The 17,382-nt window shown below is 45.2% G+C and overlaps 3 non-coding genes across 3 annotated transcripts; 1 reads left to right on the forward strand and 2 right to left on the reverse strand.

Moving 5' to 3' along the window:
- Positions 1 to 1,511: 1,511 nt before the first annotated feature.
- TRNAI-AAU lies at positions 1,512 to 1,585 on the forward strand. Its single transcript has one exon. It is a non-coding gene; the product is annotated as a tRNA-Ile (tRNA).
- A 9,428-nt stretch (positions 1,586 to 11,013) lies between these two features.
- On the reverse strand, positions 11,014 to 11,086 carry TRNAT-UGU. The gene has a single exon. It is a non-coding gene; the product is annotated as a tRNA-Thr (tRNA).
- A 3,930-nt stretch (positions 11,087 to 15,016) lies between these two features.
- TRNAW-CCA lies at positions 15,017 to 15,088 on the reverse strand. The gene has a single exon. It is a non-coding gene; the product is annotated as a tRNA-Trp (tRNA).
- Positions 15,089 to 17,382: the final 2,294 nt, after the last annotated feature.

Raw genomic sequence — 17,382 nt, forward strand, 5'->3', positions numbered from 1 at the left:
CTGTTAACATTCTATCAAACATACACATACATTAACTTCTCATGGCCATGAATGTATAGGTCAATTTTTTTTTAATCCCTTCACGCTGACATAACGCATATAAACGGCCTTCTGCTTCAAATCGTTGGACTGTTTTTTAGAGCTGACGGACGGCTTTCCTGTGATGGAGCCTTTGGCTGCATTCACACCTAGGCGTACAAAATCGTGGCGTTTTGTCCCGCGAATTGCAGCGACAAATTGTGGCGTTTTGTACCGCGATTTGCGGCGACAAAACGCCGCGATTGTGAATGCAGCCTCACCCCCTCTATGGAGATGGTTCACATCTCCTATGCCGAACGCTGAAAGCTGCCTGAAAAAAAGGTCCGGGACTTTTTTTGAGGCGGCAGGCGTACAGCTTTCAGCGTTCGGCGTGGAGATGTGAACCATCTCCATAGAGGGCAATGTGTTTTCATCCCTCCAGCGTCTCGGGGCTGCTGCGGCGTCACACTACAGGCGACAAAACGCCTAGGTGTGAATGGGGGCTTAGTTGTTGGAGAGCAAATTATTTAGTTTTTCTACTGCTCCAAGTACAGGTATAAGAGCCTACATTTGAATTTCCACTTACAACTGGAATATTGTGCCCTAAAACATTTTGGCATTCTGCCTCCACTTTTTGGTACTCGTGTATTGGAACGTGGATCTAGTGTCCTCCATAGATCTTGCACCTCATCCTGAGTATTTGCTAGAACAAAAGGGGATAGGGAATTGGGATTATGACAGTGCCTAAGCAGTAGAAATTACAAATGGTAGTAAAAACTCATATTTTTATACACAATTGTTTATGACATACAATACATTCAAAGGTGCATAAAAACAGCAGAGCAATAGTATACATTTAATACTGGCCAAGATATTAATGGCCTACTACAGTTACAGTTCATTAATCCCTACACGTTTCGCCAAACATTGACTTCTTCAGGGGAAATAGTAGTAACCAATGTTGTATAAATGGCTCTAAAAAGGCAAGAATACAACATGTTAAATAGTCATAAAAAACATACATTATAAACGTAATTCTCTACATCTTTCACTGTATAGAACTGGCAGCATAACATGGCTCATAATATCTACCAACCCAAAATGACCCCCCCCCCCCTGAAAAACAAACACAAGAGACCAGACAAGTAATTTCTACTGCTTTACGTGCTTAGGCACAGTCATAATCCAATTCACTATCCCCTTTTGTTCTAACATTTTGGTACTGGTACCTGTTCTGTCTTTTTCACTGTTTTTGGGACTTGAGTTGTCTGTGGGGACAATAAACAGATTGCTGAAGTGTTTTAGGGCACAGCTTCTAAGGTTTTTTTCACAAGTCATGGAGCAGGTGTATCATCAGCTGATAACTACTCTAATTATTGATAAGAAAACACAAAATCTAGCCCAATGTAATACAACCTTGCGGAAAGTAACGTTTTTTTATAGAACTCCCAAATGACCTCCTGAATGACCTCCCAAATGACTTCTCAGCAGTTGGCCGGTTAGCTCAGTTGGTTAGAGCGTGGTGCTAATAACGCCAAGGTCGCGGGTTCGATCCCCGTACGGGCCAATTATTTTTTTCAGGAAGTGCTACAGACATGCTTGAAATCTGACTTGCCTCGATCCAATTTACAATATAGCATTCAAAAACAAAAGAAAACAAAGGCGCACCAGCCTAGAGTATTACCGTTACAAAATGTTAATAACATTTAAATATATACAGGGCCTACTCACAAGTGTGATGGAAAAAGTCGCAGTATAGCTTAAATGAGTTGTAAAGGACATTTTTTTTACTGAAATGACTGTTTACAGGGTATAGTGACATTATAGTTAACTGATTCCTTTTCAAATTGATTAAAAACAGATAAAAATCAATCATATAATGTACCTCTAGTTTCGTTTTTGCATCTAGATTAGTTTTTGCATGTTATCCTGCCTCTGTGCTACACAGAGCCATAGAGCAGTGATGGTTTGGAAAATGAAAGTAGAATCTCCCAGTACTGTGGTCATCAGGAAACAGACAACCAGGAAGTGTCCAGAACAGAGAAGAATTACAGCAACATCAGAGCAAAAACGAACAATGAGAACATGAAACCAGGACTGCAGTAAGGTAAAGGAAGCTATTTAGCTTAAAAATGTTTTTCCTTTAGTGACCCTTTAATCAACATAAGCTGCAAAAAGATGACCTCAAACCATACTCCAATCTTTTCAAATAGATTTACAAAAGGAGAAAAAACAGGTAATTACCAAAAATACCATACACAGTAAAAAAAGAAGGGGGGATGTATTACCACATCTTATATTCACATTACAATTATTACATTGTTTGAACCAGTTGCATCAGCATAACTGACGCGTTTCAGAGTAATTAAACTCCTTCCTCAGGGATATTCTTTTGCTAATAGTGTAGGTGTAGTCTACAAAATAAAATGAAGGCCCCTTTCAGACGGGGCGGATCAGTAATGATCCGCCTTCGTGTGCTCTGTAAGCTTAGCAGGGATCGCTCCGTAGATCCCTGCTGAGCTGGTGGATGACAGGGCAGTCCCCGCACACTGTGCAAGGACCGCCCTGTCTATTCTCCGCTCTCCCCTATGGGGGGATCGGATGAACACGGACCGTATGTCCGTGTTCATCCGTGTGGGAAATAACTCGCTAGTCGGGAGGGTTCAATGCAAAAGTATTTTATTCCTTATAGAGCCAAAGAATTGGCCCTGAAGATAGATCTGCCAAATTCAGAAGTCGCCAACAGAGCGGCGTCCACTCTGTAGTGGGTGATAAAGGTATGCCTGGAAGACCAGGTTGCTGCTCTGCAGATGGTCTCCGAAGAGACTCCACAATATGCTGCCCAAGAGGTAGCCACTGCCCTGGTTGAATGTGCTTTGATGCCTTCTGGGATCTCCAGCTGATGAGTGGAATATGCTTTTTCGATAGCCTTAACTAGCCAAGAGGCGATGGTCCGAGAGGAGGCTGCCTGGCCTCGTCTGGCTCCGTGAGGTATAATCAGGAGGGCGTCTGTTGACTGAAGGTGGATAGTGGCCGACAGGTAGTTAGAAATTCCACACTTAATGTCCAAGGCATGCGGTTCACCATCTTCGTTAGAAAGGCATGGCAAGACGATGTCCTGGCCGTAATGGAAGGCCTAAGTAACCTTGGGAAGGAAGCGATCCGAAGGCCTCAGTACCACCCTGTCGGGCAGGAAAACTAAGTATGGTTCCTTTGACATGAGAGCTTGTAACTCCGACACTCTCCTAGCCGAAACAATGGCAATGAGGAAGGACAATTTTAGGGTCAGGTCCCATAAGGAGATTGCGTTGAGTGGGAAGAAGGGAGGATTGGACAGCGCCTCCAGAACCACTGAAAGATCCCAAGCCGGAAAGAATGGTCTCCTGGGCGGCCTGATTTTAATACATGCCTTAGTGAACTGAATTATCAACGGGTGCAGGGCCCATCTAGTGCCCCTTTTGGCAGACAGAGTGGAGATCTGTACTTTTAGGGTGCTTGAGCTCAGGCCTTTGTCAATTCCCGCTTGCAGGAATTCTAGGATTTGGTAAGGATCCGGAGAGACGTGATTCCAACCTCTGAGTTGTGCCAAGTGGGCGAATCTTTCCCAGACTCTGGTGTAGACAGTGTTCGTGGTGACCTTCCTGGCCTGCATTAAGGTTGCTATAACTGCCTGGGAACATCCTTGTTCCCTAAGTCTAGCCCTCTCAACCTCCAGGCTGTCAAGTGGAGTCTGTCCGGAGCCGGATGGAGGAGCTGACCTTGGTGAAGGAGGTCTGCTGAGACCGGTAGGTGGATTGGAGGTCGGGTATTGAGTTGCAGGAGAGTCGTGAACCACAGTCTCCTTGGCCAGAATGGTATTATCGCGATCACTGTGACTGATGACCTTCGAAACCAGGATAGAAACCTTGCTATCAAGGGAGTTGGGGGGAAGATGTACCCCAGATTGAAGTCCCATGGATGAAGAAGGCAATCTGTCCCTTCTGCTGTCGGAAAGGGTACTCTGGAAAGAAACCTCACGCATTTGGCATTTGGTGGTGTTGCTGCCAGGTCGATCTCTGGAGTCCCCCATGCCTCCGTCAGAATGGAGAACTCCCGGAGGTTCAGAGACCACTCGTTGTTTGAACGAAGTTCCCTGCTCAGGAAGTCGTCTAGCGTGTTCTGTGCCGCAGGAACGTAAACTGCTCTCAGGTCTAATAGGTGAGCCTGTGCCCATTCCATTATGGGGTGAACCTCCTCTAGTAGAGTGTGGCTTCGGGTACCGCCCTGTCTCTGGACATAAGCTACCGCCACCCTGTTGTCCATCCGGATTAGAACGGTCTTCCCCTGTAGCAGAGGCGCGAAGGCTAAGAGTGCCTGGAACGCAGCTCCGAGCTCTAGAATGTTCGAAACTGTGCCCCGAGCAGGGAAGTGCCACGGCCCCTGGGCTGTCTGGTCCCGGTAGTGAGCCCCCCAGCCCTTCTCGCTGGCATCTGAGGTCACGATCTCCGGACTCGGAGGAGCTATAGGTCTGGATCTCCTGAGGTTGGGAGGATATGTCCACCACAAAAGAGCGTGTTTCACTTGATTGGGGATCCAGATGTGTTGGTGCATTGAAACTCCGTCCCACTGTCTTAGAGAGGTGTTCTGGAAGGTTCTCATGTTCCATTGGGACCATTGTATCATGGGAATAGTTGAAGACATTGAGCCCAGTACGCTGAGGCAGGTTCTGGCTGACGCGAGTTTGGAAGACAGTAGATTCCGTACCCTCCGAACTAGAGGTTCCACCTTCTCTAGGGGCAGCTGTACCCTGTTCTGTTCGGTGTCCAACTCTGCCCCCAGGAATATCATCACCTGTGAAGGTTGAAGGCTGCTCTTCCGCCAATTGATCAGCCAGCCGAAATTCTAAAGGGTAGAGATCAGGATCTCCCGCTGGAGGAGCAGAGTCTCCTGGCTCGCTGCTAACAGCAGGATATCGTCCAGATAGTGATGCACCCAGAGCCCCCTCTCCCTGAGGAGTGCTATGAGAGGTAGGAGGACCTTTGTGAACGTCCTGGGTGCCGAAGAGATGCCGAAAGGTAGGCATCGGAACTGGAAATTATGTTGGCTGATGGAAAAGCATAGAAACTTCTGGAAAGCAGGATGAATTGGCACATGAAGATAGGCGTCAGAAAGATCCACTGACAGCATCCAATCCCCTAGATTCACTGCTAGAAGAATAGACTGGAGACTTTCCATTTTGAAAGCTTCTATCTGAATTCTCCTGTTGAGTCGCTTGAGGTCCAGAACGGGCCGAAGGTCCCCTGATTTATTTCGGACCAAAAATAGAGGGGAATAAAATCCCCTGCCTCTTTGGTGCGAAGGAACTTCTACGACTGCTCCCTTCAAAATTAGCTCTGAAACATATTGAACAAGAAGCTTCCTCTTGTCCAGAGAAGATGGAATCTTGGTGGGTTGGAAGACGGTGTGAGGTAATGCCCCCATAAAGTTCCACTTGTGACCCTGATCAATCGTGGAAAGAGTCCATGGGTCCTTTATGTGCTCTGACCAAACTTGTGCGAAAGCCCTGAGCCTGGCGCCCACCCGAGCTGGGTGGGCAGGCAAAACTTCAAAAAGACTTTGGTTGGTCCCCCGCAGTAATGGCCTTGGCCTTCTGAGCCCTTACAAAGGGAGGGAGAGTAGCTCTCCAATCTTTCCTAAACTCCTTGCCGGGGCGATAGGTTCTGGCTTCTCTGTATCTGTCAGGCAGATTACGCCTGAAGGTAGGACCCTTCTGAGGCTTGGGCCTCCTGTCCGAGGAAATAAGCCCCGACTTTCCTCCAGTGACCTTGGAGATCGCTGAGTCCAACTTAGCGCCGAACAAGTTTGTGCCATCGTACGGGATCTTGCACCAATTGGACTTCGATGCTGTGTCAGCGACCCAGGGCTTCAGCCATAAGGCTCTGCAGGCCATCACTGAGGCTAGCATGGATCTAGCTGAGGAGCGAATGGCGTCTACTGAAGCCCCTGCCACAAAGTCGCCGCCAGTCTGATTTCCTGTAAAGAGGATATCACCTCCCCCTGGTCAGTACCTTCTAGGAGGGCCTTCTCAGCATTGGCTGCCCATGCGGAAATGGCTCTGGCAACAGCCGCCGTGGTAATAGCTGGTCTGCATGCTCCCCCTGCCATAGAGTATGCCTTCTTTAGCTCTAAGTCAATCTTGCGGTCGAGAACATCTCGGAACGAGACTGCGTCTTCTATAGGCAGCGTGACATGCCTGGCTAGCCGCATTAGGGATGAATCAACGATGGGAGCGTTGATGAGGGAAGAAACCTTAGACTCTTTCAGAGGGTACATCTTAGCGAGTTTATTAGACAGACCAGGCCGCTTATCTGGTTTTTCCCACTCGTCCTTGATGAGGTCTTCCAATTCCTCAATGAAGGGGAACAGTTCGGGGTCCCTCCTTAATTCTGGAAAGTATTTCCCAACCTTTGGTGGTTCCACCACAGGTTCTTCTCAGCCTATGGCCTCCTTAACAGAGCGTGCAAAGGGTTCGACCAAGCTAAAATCAAAGCCTGACATCATCTCATGTTCCTCATGATCGGGAAAGGTTCCTGCCAGCTGAGCATACGGACCAAAGGCTGAAGAGGTGCCCGGGGTGGGGTCATCGCAGGCCAGAGGGGCCATGGTCCAGGATGCTTCCTGTGCAGGCTCTCTTGTGCGATCAGAAGCGACTCTAGCATCCGTCTCCCTTTCCTTCGTTGCTTCATTGAAGCAGAAGTGACAGGCTAGCTTCCCTGGCATTGCAGGAGCACCGCATATCCAGCAGGCGTTTGCTGCAGGACGGGCATGGTAATGTTCACGGTGCGATAAGGGAGACCGTCTGCGGTGGGACCGACTGCGACGGGAGCGGCTGTGGCGTGATCGGCTGTGCCTTGATCGATGGTAACGGAAGGACGACCTTGACCGACTTCTGTGGGACTTCCTGCTTGACACATGCCTGGATCTCTCCCTGCGCCGTGGGCTTGCGTCTCTTGGCCTGGGACTGCAAAAAAAAGCAGTGTTCAGTGGCCGGCTCTCTTTTGTCTCTTCACTACTTACCCGTCACATGATGGCCTCCATACCTCGTTTGTTGGTAGTGGTCTGCTAGGGCAGTGGGTTCCATGAAGTGAGCAGAGACAGCAGCAGATATGGAAGCTGGAGGGAAAAGGTACAAAAGAGGTTAGAATAAGGTAGGATAAGGAATGCCTGGAAGGGGAGAGGAGCTGGAGTACCTGGGGAAAGAAATCCAGTGAAAAACAGCAGAGCAGCAGCCTAAGGCCCCATACTCACGAGCAAACATGTCTGCTGAAACTGGCCCGCAGGCCAGTTTCAGCAGACATGTTTGGTCGTGTGTGGGCGCGAGCGGGCCGAATTCCAGCAAACATTTGCCCGCCGGGCCTTTTCCCAGCAGACAAATATTCCTGGACTTGTTTTAAAACAGTCCGCTGGAATTCTGCCCGCTCGGACATGTACGGTCGTCAGTACAGACCTACCGTACATGTCCAGGCGCCCGCCGTCCCTCGCATGCGTCGAATGACTTCGACGCATGCGTGGAAGCATTTTAAAGGCGGGCCGCCCACGTCGCCGCGTCATTGTCGCGGCGACACCGCGGACACGCCCCGCGTATTGTTTACGCGCGGACTTCTGTACGATGGTGTGTACAACCATCGTACAGAAGCCCTCTGGCAGACATGTATGGTGAAAACGGTCCGACGGACCGCTTTCACCACACATGTTTGCTCGTGAGTACCCGGCCTTAGAGAAGGAAAACAAAAAATGTAATTTTTTTTCTTTTTTTTAAATTCGGCGTCGCCGTCGCGGCGCTGATGACGTCATCGCGCATGCGCAGTAGCGCCGCGCGCATCCCGCCGCCATCTTGGATGAGGGCGAGGGAGACTGGCGCTGTCATCAGTGTGCTGCGCACATGCGCAGAGCAGACAGGAGGACGCTGCGAAGCGGGGGGGAAAGCATTGGACTACATAGTCCAGCAAGCCCGCTGGATGGAGGTAATTTAAGGCAGAAAACAATAAAGGTTAAGACACATAGATCGAGGATGCGGATCTAGTAAAGGATACTGATTTAAAAAAGGGTGACCCACTGCCTAGTCTAAGCTTATTTAAAGCTTGTAATATGTCAGGATATTGCCGGGATTTTAGCCCCTGAGACCACCAGAGCGGGGCTCCCCCCATAAAGCTCTATTAGAGACTGCACAGGGGGGACTTCCAAACAGGAGAGGCTGAACCTGCAGGGGCGATAGCGGTAGGAGGCAAGCTGTACGTCCACGTCCTGTCAGGTGAGGATAAAAAAAGAGAATGATGCCGGGTGTCTCCTCTTCGAATTTATAGCTAACCAATCCTGTCAGGTTGTGGGGGCGGAGTCACAACCCAGTGTGTGGTGCCATGAATGCGTCAGGAAAACAATATTAGCTGGATTCATAAAGATCGCCGCATCTTTAAGGCGGCGTGGCGTATCGTATTTACGCTACGCCGCCTTAAGTTAGATAGGCAAGTACTGTATTCACAAAGTACTTGCCTCCTAACTTACGGCGGTGTAGCGTAAATGTGGCCAGCGTAAGCGCGCGTGTTTTATGTTAATGGGGGGTGACCTGACGTGATTGACGTTTTTCACGAACATCGCATGCGCCGTCTGTGTACATATCCCAGTGTGCATTGCGGCAAAGTACGCCGCAAGGACGTATTGGTTTCGACGTGGACGTAAATTACGTCCAGCCCTATTCACGGACGACTTACGCAAACGACGTAACATTTTCAAATTTCGACGCGGGAACGACGGCCATACTTAACATTGGCTACGCCACCTAGGGGGCATGTTTATCTTTAGGCGGCCTATCTCTTACGGAAACGGCGTATCTTTACTGCGATGGGCGGACGTATGTTCGTGACTCGGCGTATCTTTGCATTTACATATTCTACGCCAAACTCAACGTAGCGCCACCTAGCGGCCAGCCTAAATATTGAACCCTAAGATACGACGGCGCAAGCCGTCGTATCTTAGATAGGTTTAAGTGTATCTCAGTTTGAGAATACACTTAAACTTAGGACGGTGCAGATTCCGAGTTAGGTCGGCGTATCTTCTGATACGCCGGCCTAACTCTCTCTGAATCCACCTATATATCTCCGCTCCCAGTCAATCCTATCCCCATACAGTTAGAACACACAGAAAAACACACAATTAACCCCTTGATTGCCCCCTAGTGTTAACTCCTCCCCTTCCAGTGACATTTACACAGTAATCAGTGCATTTTTATAGCAATGATCACTGTATAAATGCCAATGGTCCCAAAAAAGTGTCAAAAATCTCCGGTCTGTCCGTCGCAATGTTGCAGTACCGCTAAGAATATATATCGGCCTAAACTGATGAAGAAATATTTATTTCTTTTTTTATTTGTGGATATTTATTATAGCAAAATTTTAAAAATATTGTTTTTTTTTTTAAAGTGTCGCTCTTTTTTTGTTTATAGCGCAAAAAATAAAAACCACAGGAGGTGATCAAATACCACCAAAAAAGAACTTTATTTGTGGGAAAATAGGGCACAAATTTTGTTTGGGTACAGGATCAAATGACCGCACAATTGTCAGTTAAAGCGATTCAGTGCCAAATTGTAAAAAGTGCTCTGCTCAGAAAGGGGGTAAAATCTTACGGGGCTGAAGACAGGCAGCCAAAGAAGGCTGTAAAATCCAACAAAAGGAGATTCCAGACCAGAAGGCAAGACTAAAAAAAAATCTGAAATTTGAAAAAAATACAGAAATTCTGAAATTTGAAAAAATAACTGAAATTCAGAAATTTGAAAAAAAAAACGGAAATTCTAAACAAATCGGAAATTTGGCAATTCGGAAATGTGAAAATTCGAAAATGTGAAAATTCGAAAATCTGAAATAATAACTAACTAATAACAACTTAACTATTACTAACTATTATAGGTATTGGAATTTCCTTTCAAATTTGGCTGTTAGTGAACATAATGAATACAAATTTATCCAAAGATACAAATTATCCAAAATAACGAATGCCGCATCTAAACAAATGGAACGGAACAAATTAATAATAAATAATAATAATAATAATAATAAAATGTTTTTATTATTATTATTGTAATTTATTATTATTAATTCCTTATATAAGGCATTCGTTATTTTGGTTAATTTGTAACTTTGGATAAATTCGTTACGTTCACCAACAGCCAAATTTAAAAGGAAAATACAATACCTATAATTTAATAGCTAGTAATAGTACAGTTATTATTTGTTAGTTATTATTTCAGATAATCTGGTTTTCGAATTTCAGTGTTTTTTTTTTAGAATTTCCGTTTTATTCAAATTTCTGAATTTCAAATTGTTTTGAGTTTTCGGATTTCAGTTTTTTTTTTAAATTTACAAATTCCCTCCAAAAAATTGCATTTCAGATTTTTTACGAATTTCAGATTTTTGGGGAGTTTACCAATTTCTGTATTTTTTTTGCGAATTTCTTATTTTTTTTGCGAATTTCTGACTTTCATTTTTTTTTTTTAATTTTCTATTTTTTTTAAATGTATTATAATATATAATTCAAATTTACGAATATTCGGAAAAGTTTGTAAAACGGGTTTTCATTAATGCGGATACTTCCAAATTAATGAATTTGTTGAAATTTGTTAAAAAAAATAATTCAGAACGAAACCAATTGCACAAGTCCAATACAAACCATGTGATTTACATGTGAAAGTAGTCTTCCTAATATAAGGCCACGTAGATATTGCATTTCACTGTGGGTTTACTTTTGCTTCAGCAGGCAGCTAAAAAAAAACACAGTCCTGCCAGTGTTTGTAGTAGATAATCCCTATGTCAATATTTTTAAGAAGATTATTATTTCATAATTGAAAGGCCTTTGTATCATTTATAACCTTAAGTCTCTAAGAATCCTGGGACTTTTCTGAAAAATTATTATTATACAGTTATTATTATAATATTATACAAGACACAGTTGGCAAAAAATACAGCCAGGCCCCAGCGAGATTTGAACTCGCGACCCCTGGTTTACAAGACCAGTGCTCTAACCCCTGAGCTATGGAGCCCTGTTAACATTTTTATTGAACAGCACACATAACATACACAACATTTTTCATCAATTTTTTTTAGTACATAACATAATAATTATAAAACAAAAAATACCATGCCTTTAAGGTAATATAATTTAGGAACTTAAAGCGGAGGTTCACCCATAGCGAACACATTTTCCCCTTAGCTTCATGCTCGTTTTGTCTAGGGGAATCGGCTATTTGTTTTAAAATATGATCCGTACTTACCCGTTTACGAGATGCATCTTCTCCGCCGCTTCCGGGTATGGGCTGCGGGACTGGGCGTTCCTTCTTGATTGACAGTCTTCCGAGAGGCTTCCGACGGTCGCATCCATCGCGTCACGATTTTCCGAAAGAAGCCGAACGTCGGTGCGCAGGCGCAGTATAGAGCCGCACCGACGTTCGGCTTCTTTCGGCTACGAGTGACGCGATGGATGCGACCATCAGAAAGCCTCTCGGAAGACTGTCAATCAAGAAGGAACGCCCGCTCCCGAAGACCCATACCCGGAAGCGACGGAGAAGATGCATCTCGAAAACGGGTAAGTACGGATCATATTTTAAAACAAATAGCCGATTCCCCTAGAGAAAACGAGCATGAAGCTAAGGGGAACATAGAAAAAAAAAAAACTAATTGGGTGAACTCCCGCTTTAAGACATTGGTGCATATTATTGCAGTTCACAGAATCGTTTTAAGTTTTGGCTGAATTACTTTGGCTCTTGTACATCCCTTATGAATCACAGCAATGTTTTCTTGGCCCTACGAGCCTGCTTATTTGGCAATAACCTTGTCATAAACGAGGATAACAGGGTAATGCATACATTTCTTTTGGCATTATTGTCTTGCGTAAATTATTTTATTTTAGAGATTTTCTAAATGGATGAGGTGTGGGGGGTGATGCAACAATCTCCACCTCATTTAATCAGAGAATGCTTTGCATTCGTTGAGGAAAATGCAAGGTGTTGTCTAAATAGTGACGGTACTGAGGGAGCTCCCTCTAGTGGTTACTATGCAGAAGGGCATGCCTTGCCACCCATAGTGGATTGTTTGTTTCAGTTGCACTACCAGGGACTGAAATGCTCGAGGAAAGCTCAAAATGACCACAGCTGTTCACCCCTAGTGTTAACCCCTTCCCTGCCAGTGTCATTTATACAGTAATCAGTGCATTTTTATAGCACGGATTGCTGTATAAATGTCACTGGTCCCAAAAAATGTCAATTGTTCGACCTGTCGCAGTATTGCTAAAATTAAGCCACACTCCATTAAAAACGCCTTTATTGTGCAAAATTACAAAAGTACAAACCACAGCAGGTTACAGGTTAAAAAATCTGACGCGTTTCACACTCTCAACAGTGCTTAATCATAGATAGCCTGCACCTGTTGCTTTCACCTTGAGGAGAGTGCAATTTCCACACATCCACCTGGAGCGGTGATCCCTTCCCCTAAAAATCGCAGATTGCCGCCATTACTAGCAAAAATAATAATAATGCCATAAATCTATCCCCTATTTTGTAGACACTATGACTTTTGCGCAAACCAATCAATATGCGCTTATTGAGTTTTTCTTTTACCAAAAATATGTAGAAGAATATATATGGGCCTAAACTGATGAAGATTTTTTTTTTATTTGGGGATATTTATTATACCAAAAAGTGAAAAATATATTTTTTTCAAAATTGTTTATAGCGCAAAAAAATTAAATCACGGAGGAGATCAAATACCACCAAAAGAAAGCTCTATTTGTGGGAAAAAAAAGAACATCAATTTTATTTAGGTACAGCGTCGCACGACAGCGCAATTGTCAGTTAAAGCGACGCAGTGCTGTATCGCAAAAAATGGCCTGTTCATTAAGGGGGCAAATCCTTCCAGGGCTGAAGTGGTTATTGAATGAACTACAAGTCCCCTCTGCCACTGCAGCAGACAGCTTGTAGTTCTCAATGAACTGCAAAGGCACTAATGAGCACTCTCGTAGTTCCATCTTCCAGCTTTGTAACTGTCGGCTCGTATGGAGGTACGGGCATGCAAGCTGGAGGCAGTGTCTGCAGGAGTCCTACATTGCACCAATGATCTACTGGTTGTGCTCTGTAAGCTCATTAGACAAAAATATTTTTTTATTATTTTTTTCTTAACTACTTGCCACCCACGCTGTAGCCGAAAGACAGCTACAGCTCGGGCCTTAATTGCTGGGAGGGCGTCCATGTACATCCTCCCGAGCAAGCGCTGTCTGCGCGTGGCACGCTCTGTGATCACTGAGTCTATGAGACTCGGCTGATCACAGATCCGAGTAAGGAGCCGATCCCGACCCAATACCATGTGATGACAGCTGTCAGCCAATGACTGCTGATCACATGATGTAAACAGAAGCTCGGTAATCAGCATTTTTTTTCCCTCACGCTCTCAGCGTGAGGGAAAAAAAGCTGATCACCAGCTTCTGTTAGAGCAGTGGTTCTCAACCTGGGGGTCGGGACCCCCTTGGGGGTCAAATGAAGATTTGCCAGGGGGTCACCAAATCCTGGGCTGTTTCTGAAGACTGCGCTCCTCTCCTAGCTTTTTTGTGGCCACCCAGCAGGGCTGTCCCTGGAGCCTGTTGCCGCCCAGCTGGGCTGTTCCTGGAGCCTACGGCTGCCCACTCAGCCTCTTTGCAGCCACCCATTCAGTTCACGGCATGGGTAGGGGGCAGAGACTAGAGGTCAGCTGACTGGTGAGGAATTGTAAGTGGGAGAGGCTGAAGGAGACCCTATCTCCTGATTTCAGCATAGGTGTCACTGTTGCGAGACACCACAGAGCTGCAGACACATTGAAGCTGGAGACACAGTGAGTAACACTACCTCTGTGATTATAGTTGCCATTAAAAGTCCCCACTACAGTTCTCAGATCAGCAGATGACCTTGATCAAGAGCACCTAAGTTGGCTGATCAGAACTCCCCCCAGCATTGCCACTGATCCCAACTCCCCACCAGCACTGCCACTCATCCAAACTTCCCACCCCCCACCAAGGAGTAAGAGAAGGAATAAAAAAGAAAATACATGGAAGGGAGATGAAAAGAGGGGGTGGAACAAAGAAAAAGTAGAGAAAGTACAAGAAAGACAGCTAGAGAGAGGGATGGGAGAAAAAAAAAAGGGACTCAGGGAGCACTAAATTTCAGTGGGGTAGGGGCACAAATTTTACTGTTAGGGGTCCCCACAACTTGGAAAATGTTATCAAGGGGTCACGGCACTAGTAAGGTTGAGAACCTCTGTATTAGAGGGACACCGGTCCTTCACACAGAAAGCTCCGACTGCATATTCTGTGCCCACCAGTGTCAGCTGCCAGTGCCCACTGTGCCACCTATAAGTACCCACCAGTGCCAGCTACCAGTGCCCACAGTGCCACCCATCAATGCCCATCAGTGCCACCCATCAATGCCCATCAGTGTCTCATAATCAGTGCCACAGATCAGTGCTGCCTATCAGTGTCACCTACCAGTGCCCATCAGTGCCACCCATCAGTGCAGCTTCATCAGTACACATCAGTGAAGGGGAAAAATTACCTGTTTTGAAAATGTTATAACAAACTATGAAACAGTTTTGTTTTCTTTTTAAAATTTTCGGATGTTTTTATTTTAACAAAAAATAAAAAAAACAGTAGTAATTAAATACCACCAAAAGAAAGCTCTATCTCTGTGAAAAAAAATGATAAGAATTTCATTTGGGTACAGTGTAGCATGACCATACAATTATCATTCAAAGAGTGACAGTGCTGAAAGCTGAAAATTGTTCTGGGCAGGAAGGGAGTTTAAGTGCCCAGTAAGCAAGTGGTTAAATGTGAATTTAGCCTTTAATCCCGTTATATACAGACAATACAACAATTCTGAGAGTTGTAGCATTTCTGCCTTCTATGCTGAGGGCAGACAGAGGACAATGGTCAATGTGGCTTTTAAAAGATTACCTGACCCTGACGTGATTTGAACACGCAACCTTCTGATCTGGAGTCAGACGCGCTACCGTTGCGCCACAGAATCATATAAAAAATATATAAAAAAAAAGTAAAGAAAAAGTACAAAAAAATAAAATAGGCTGAAGGCTTTCTTACACACAACAAAATACATACTGTACTGTATTTTACAAAATATATGAAAAAAATCTTTGTGCTTAGTGAGAAAATAATAATATCAGGATGCAGCACTCTACATGTCTGAATACAAGACACCAGCTAAAATTAAATAAACTAGGTGCACTATCTTTTGTGAGATGAAAATCCACTAAATACACATATAGTTCATCCACATAAGTATTTTACCCACACATTCAATTATACAATTAGAAATATAGGGCCAGATTCAGGTAGAACTGCGGCAGCGTAACGTATCGTAGATATGTTACACCGCCGCAAGTTTTCTTCGCAAGTGCCTGATTCACAGAGCACTTGCAATGAAAACCTACGCCGGCGTAATTTAAATGGGCGTGTGCCATTTAAATTAGGCGCGCTCCCACGCCGGACCTACTGCGCATGCTCCGTTTCGAAATTCCCGCCGTGCTTTGCGTGAAGTGACGTCATTTTTTTGAACGGCGACGTGCGTAGCGTACTTCCGTATTCCCGGACATCTTACGCAAACGACGTGAATTTTTAAATTTCGACGCGGGAACGACGGCCATACTTTATACAGCACATACGTGTGCTGTGTAAAGTTAAGGCACCCAAAACGACGAATAACTTTGCGACGGGGAACTAGACTAGCGGCGACGTAGCGAACGCGAAAAACCGCTGTGGATCGCCGTAACTCCTAATTTGCATACCCGACGCTGGTTTACGACGCAAACTCCCCCCAGCGGCGGCCGCGGTACTGCATCCTAAGATCCGACAGTGTAAAACAATTACACCTGTCGTATTTTAGGGATATCTATGCGTAACTGATTCTATGAATCAGTCGCATAGATACTCTGAGAGATACGATGGAGTATCTGAGATACTCCGTCGTATCTCGGCTGTGAATCTGGCCCCTAATGTGATAAGAAACATGTGCACATGCCTTAACCACTTCAGCCCCGGTAGGTTTACCCACCCCTTAATGACCAGGCCATTTTTTTGTGATACTGTGTTATTTTAACTGATAATTGCGCGGTCGTGCGACGCTGCACCTGAATAAAACTGGCGTCCTTTTTTCCCCACAAATAGAGCTTGTCCCTAGGGAGCGCTTTCTGACAGTGGGGGGGTGGGGTCTTATACTGTAAGAAGACAGAGATCCGTGTTCCTGGTATGCAGAAACACAGGATCTCTGTCTTCTCCTGTCACAGAACAGCGATTGACCTTGTTTACGTAGGCCAGGGGTCTCCAAACTTTTTAAACAAGGGGCCAGTTTACTGTCCTTCAGACATTAGGGGGGCCAGATGTTGGTGTCAGTGGGAGGAATAGTGCCCAATCCATGGTAGTAGGAGGAATAGTGCTCCATCATTGGTATCAGTGGGAGGAATAGTGCCCCATCATTGGTATCAGTGGGAGGAATAGTGCCCCATCATTGGTATCAGTGGGAGGAATAGTGCCCCATCATTGGTATCAGTGGGAGGAATAGTGCCCCATCATTGGTATCAGTGGGAGGAATAGTGCCCCATCATTGGTATCAGTGGGAGGAATAGCTGGAAGTGAGGATGGAGATCAGCAAGTTTTAAGTCTAACTCAAAACCACTTGGATGTATTGTAGAACAAAACTTCCATACCTTTCGTACCATATTGTACGAGTGGGTGAGGAGTATTTTCTAAGTCCTCTAAGAAATTGATTAATCAGGGAGAACTTTGTTAGCTCCAGTTTGATCATACACTCAAAATGTACTAACCTGCTCCTGGAGAAATTATGAGTTTCCCATCAGTGCCCATCACTGCCAGCTATTAGTGCCACTTCTCAGTGCCCACCAGTACCACCTATCAATGCCCTTCAGTGCCACCTCTCAGTGCCCACCAGTGCCACCTAACATTTGAAGATGTGGTATGGACCATAGGATGAGTACATGGATTGAAAACTGGTTATAAAGGCTAGGTTAAAAGGGTGGTGATAAATGGGGAATACTCAGAATGATCAGGGATGGGTAGTGGGGTCCCCCAGGATTCTGTCCTGGGACCAATTATATTTAATTTGTTCATAAATTACCTGGAGGATGGGGTAAGCAATGCAATCTCTCTGTATTTGCGGACGATACTAAGCTAAGCAGGGCAATAACTTCACTGCAGGATGTGGAAACCTTGCAAAAAGATCTGAAGAAATTAATGGGGTGGTGAAATGAGGTTCAATGTAGAAAAATGTAAAATAATGCATTTGGGTGG

The sequence above is a fragment of the Rana temporaria genome, chromosome 3 (genome assembly GCF_905171775.1).
Source record: "Rana temporaria chromosome 3, aRanTem1.1, whole genome shotgun sequence".
NCBI lineage: Eukaryota > Metazoa > Chordata > Amphibia > Anura > Ranidae > Rana > Rana temporaria.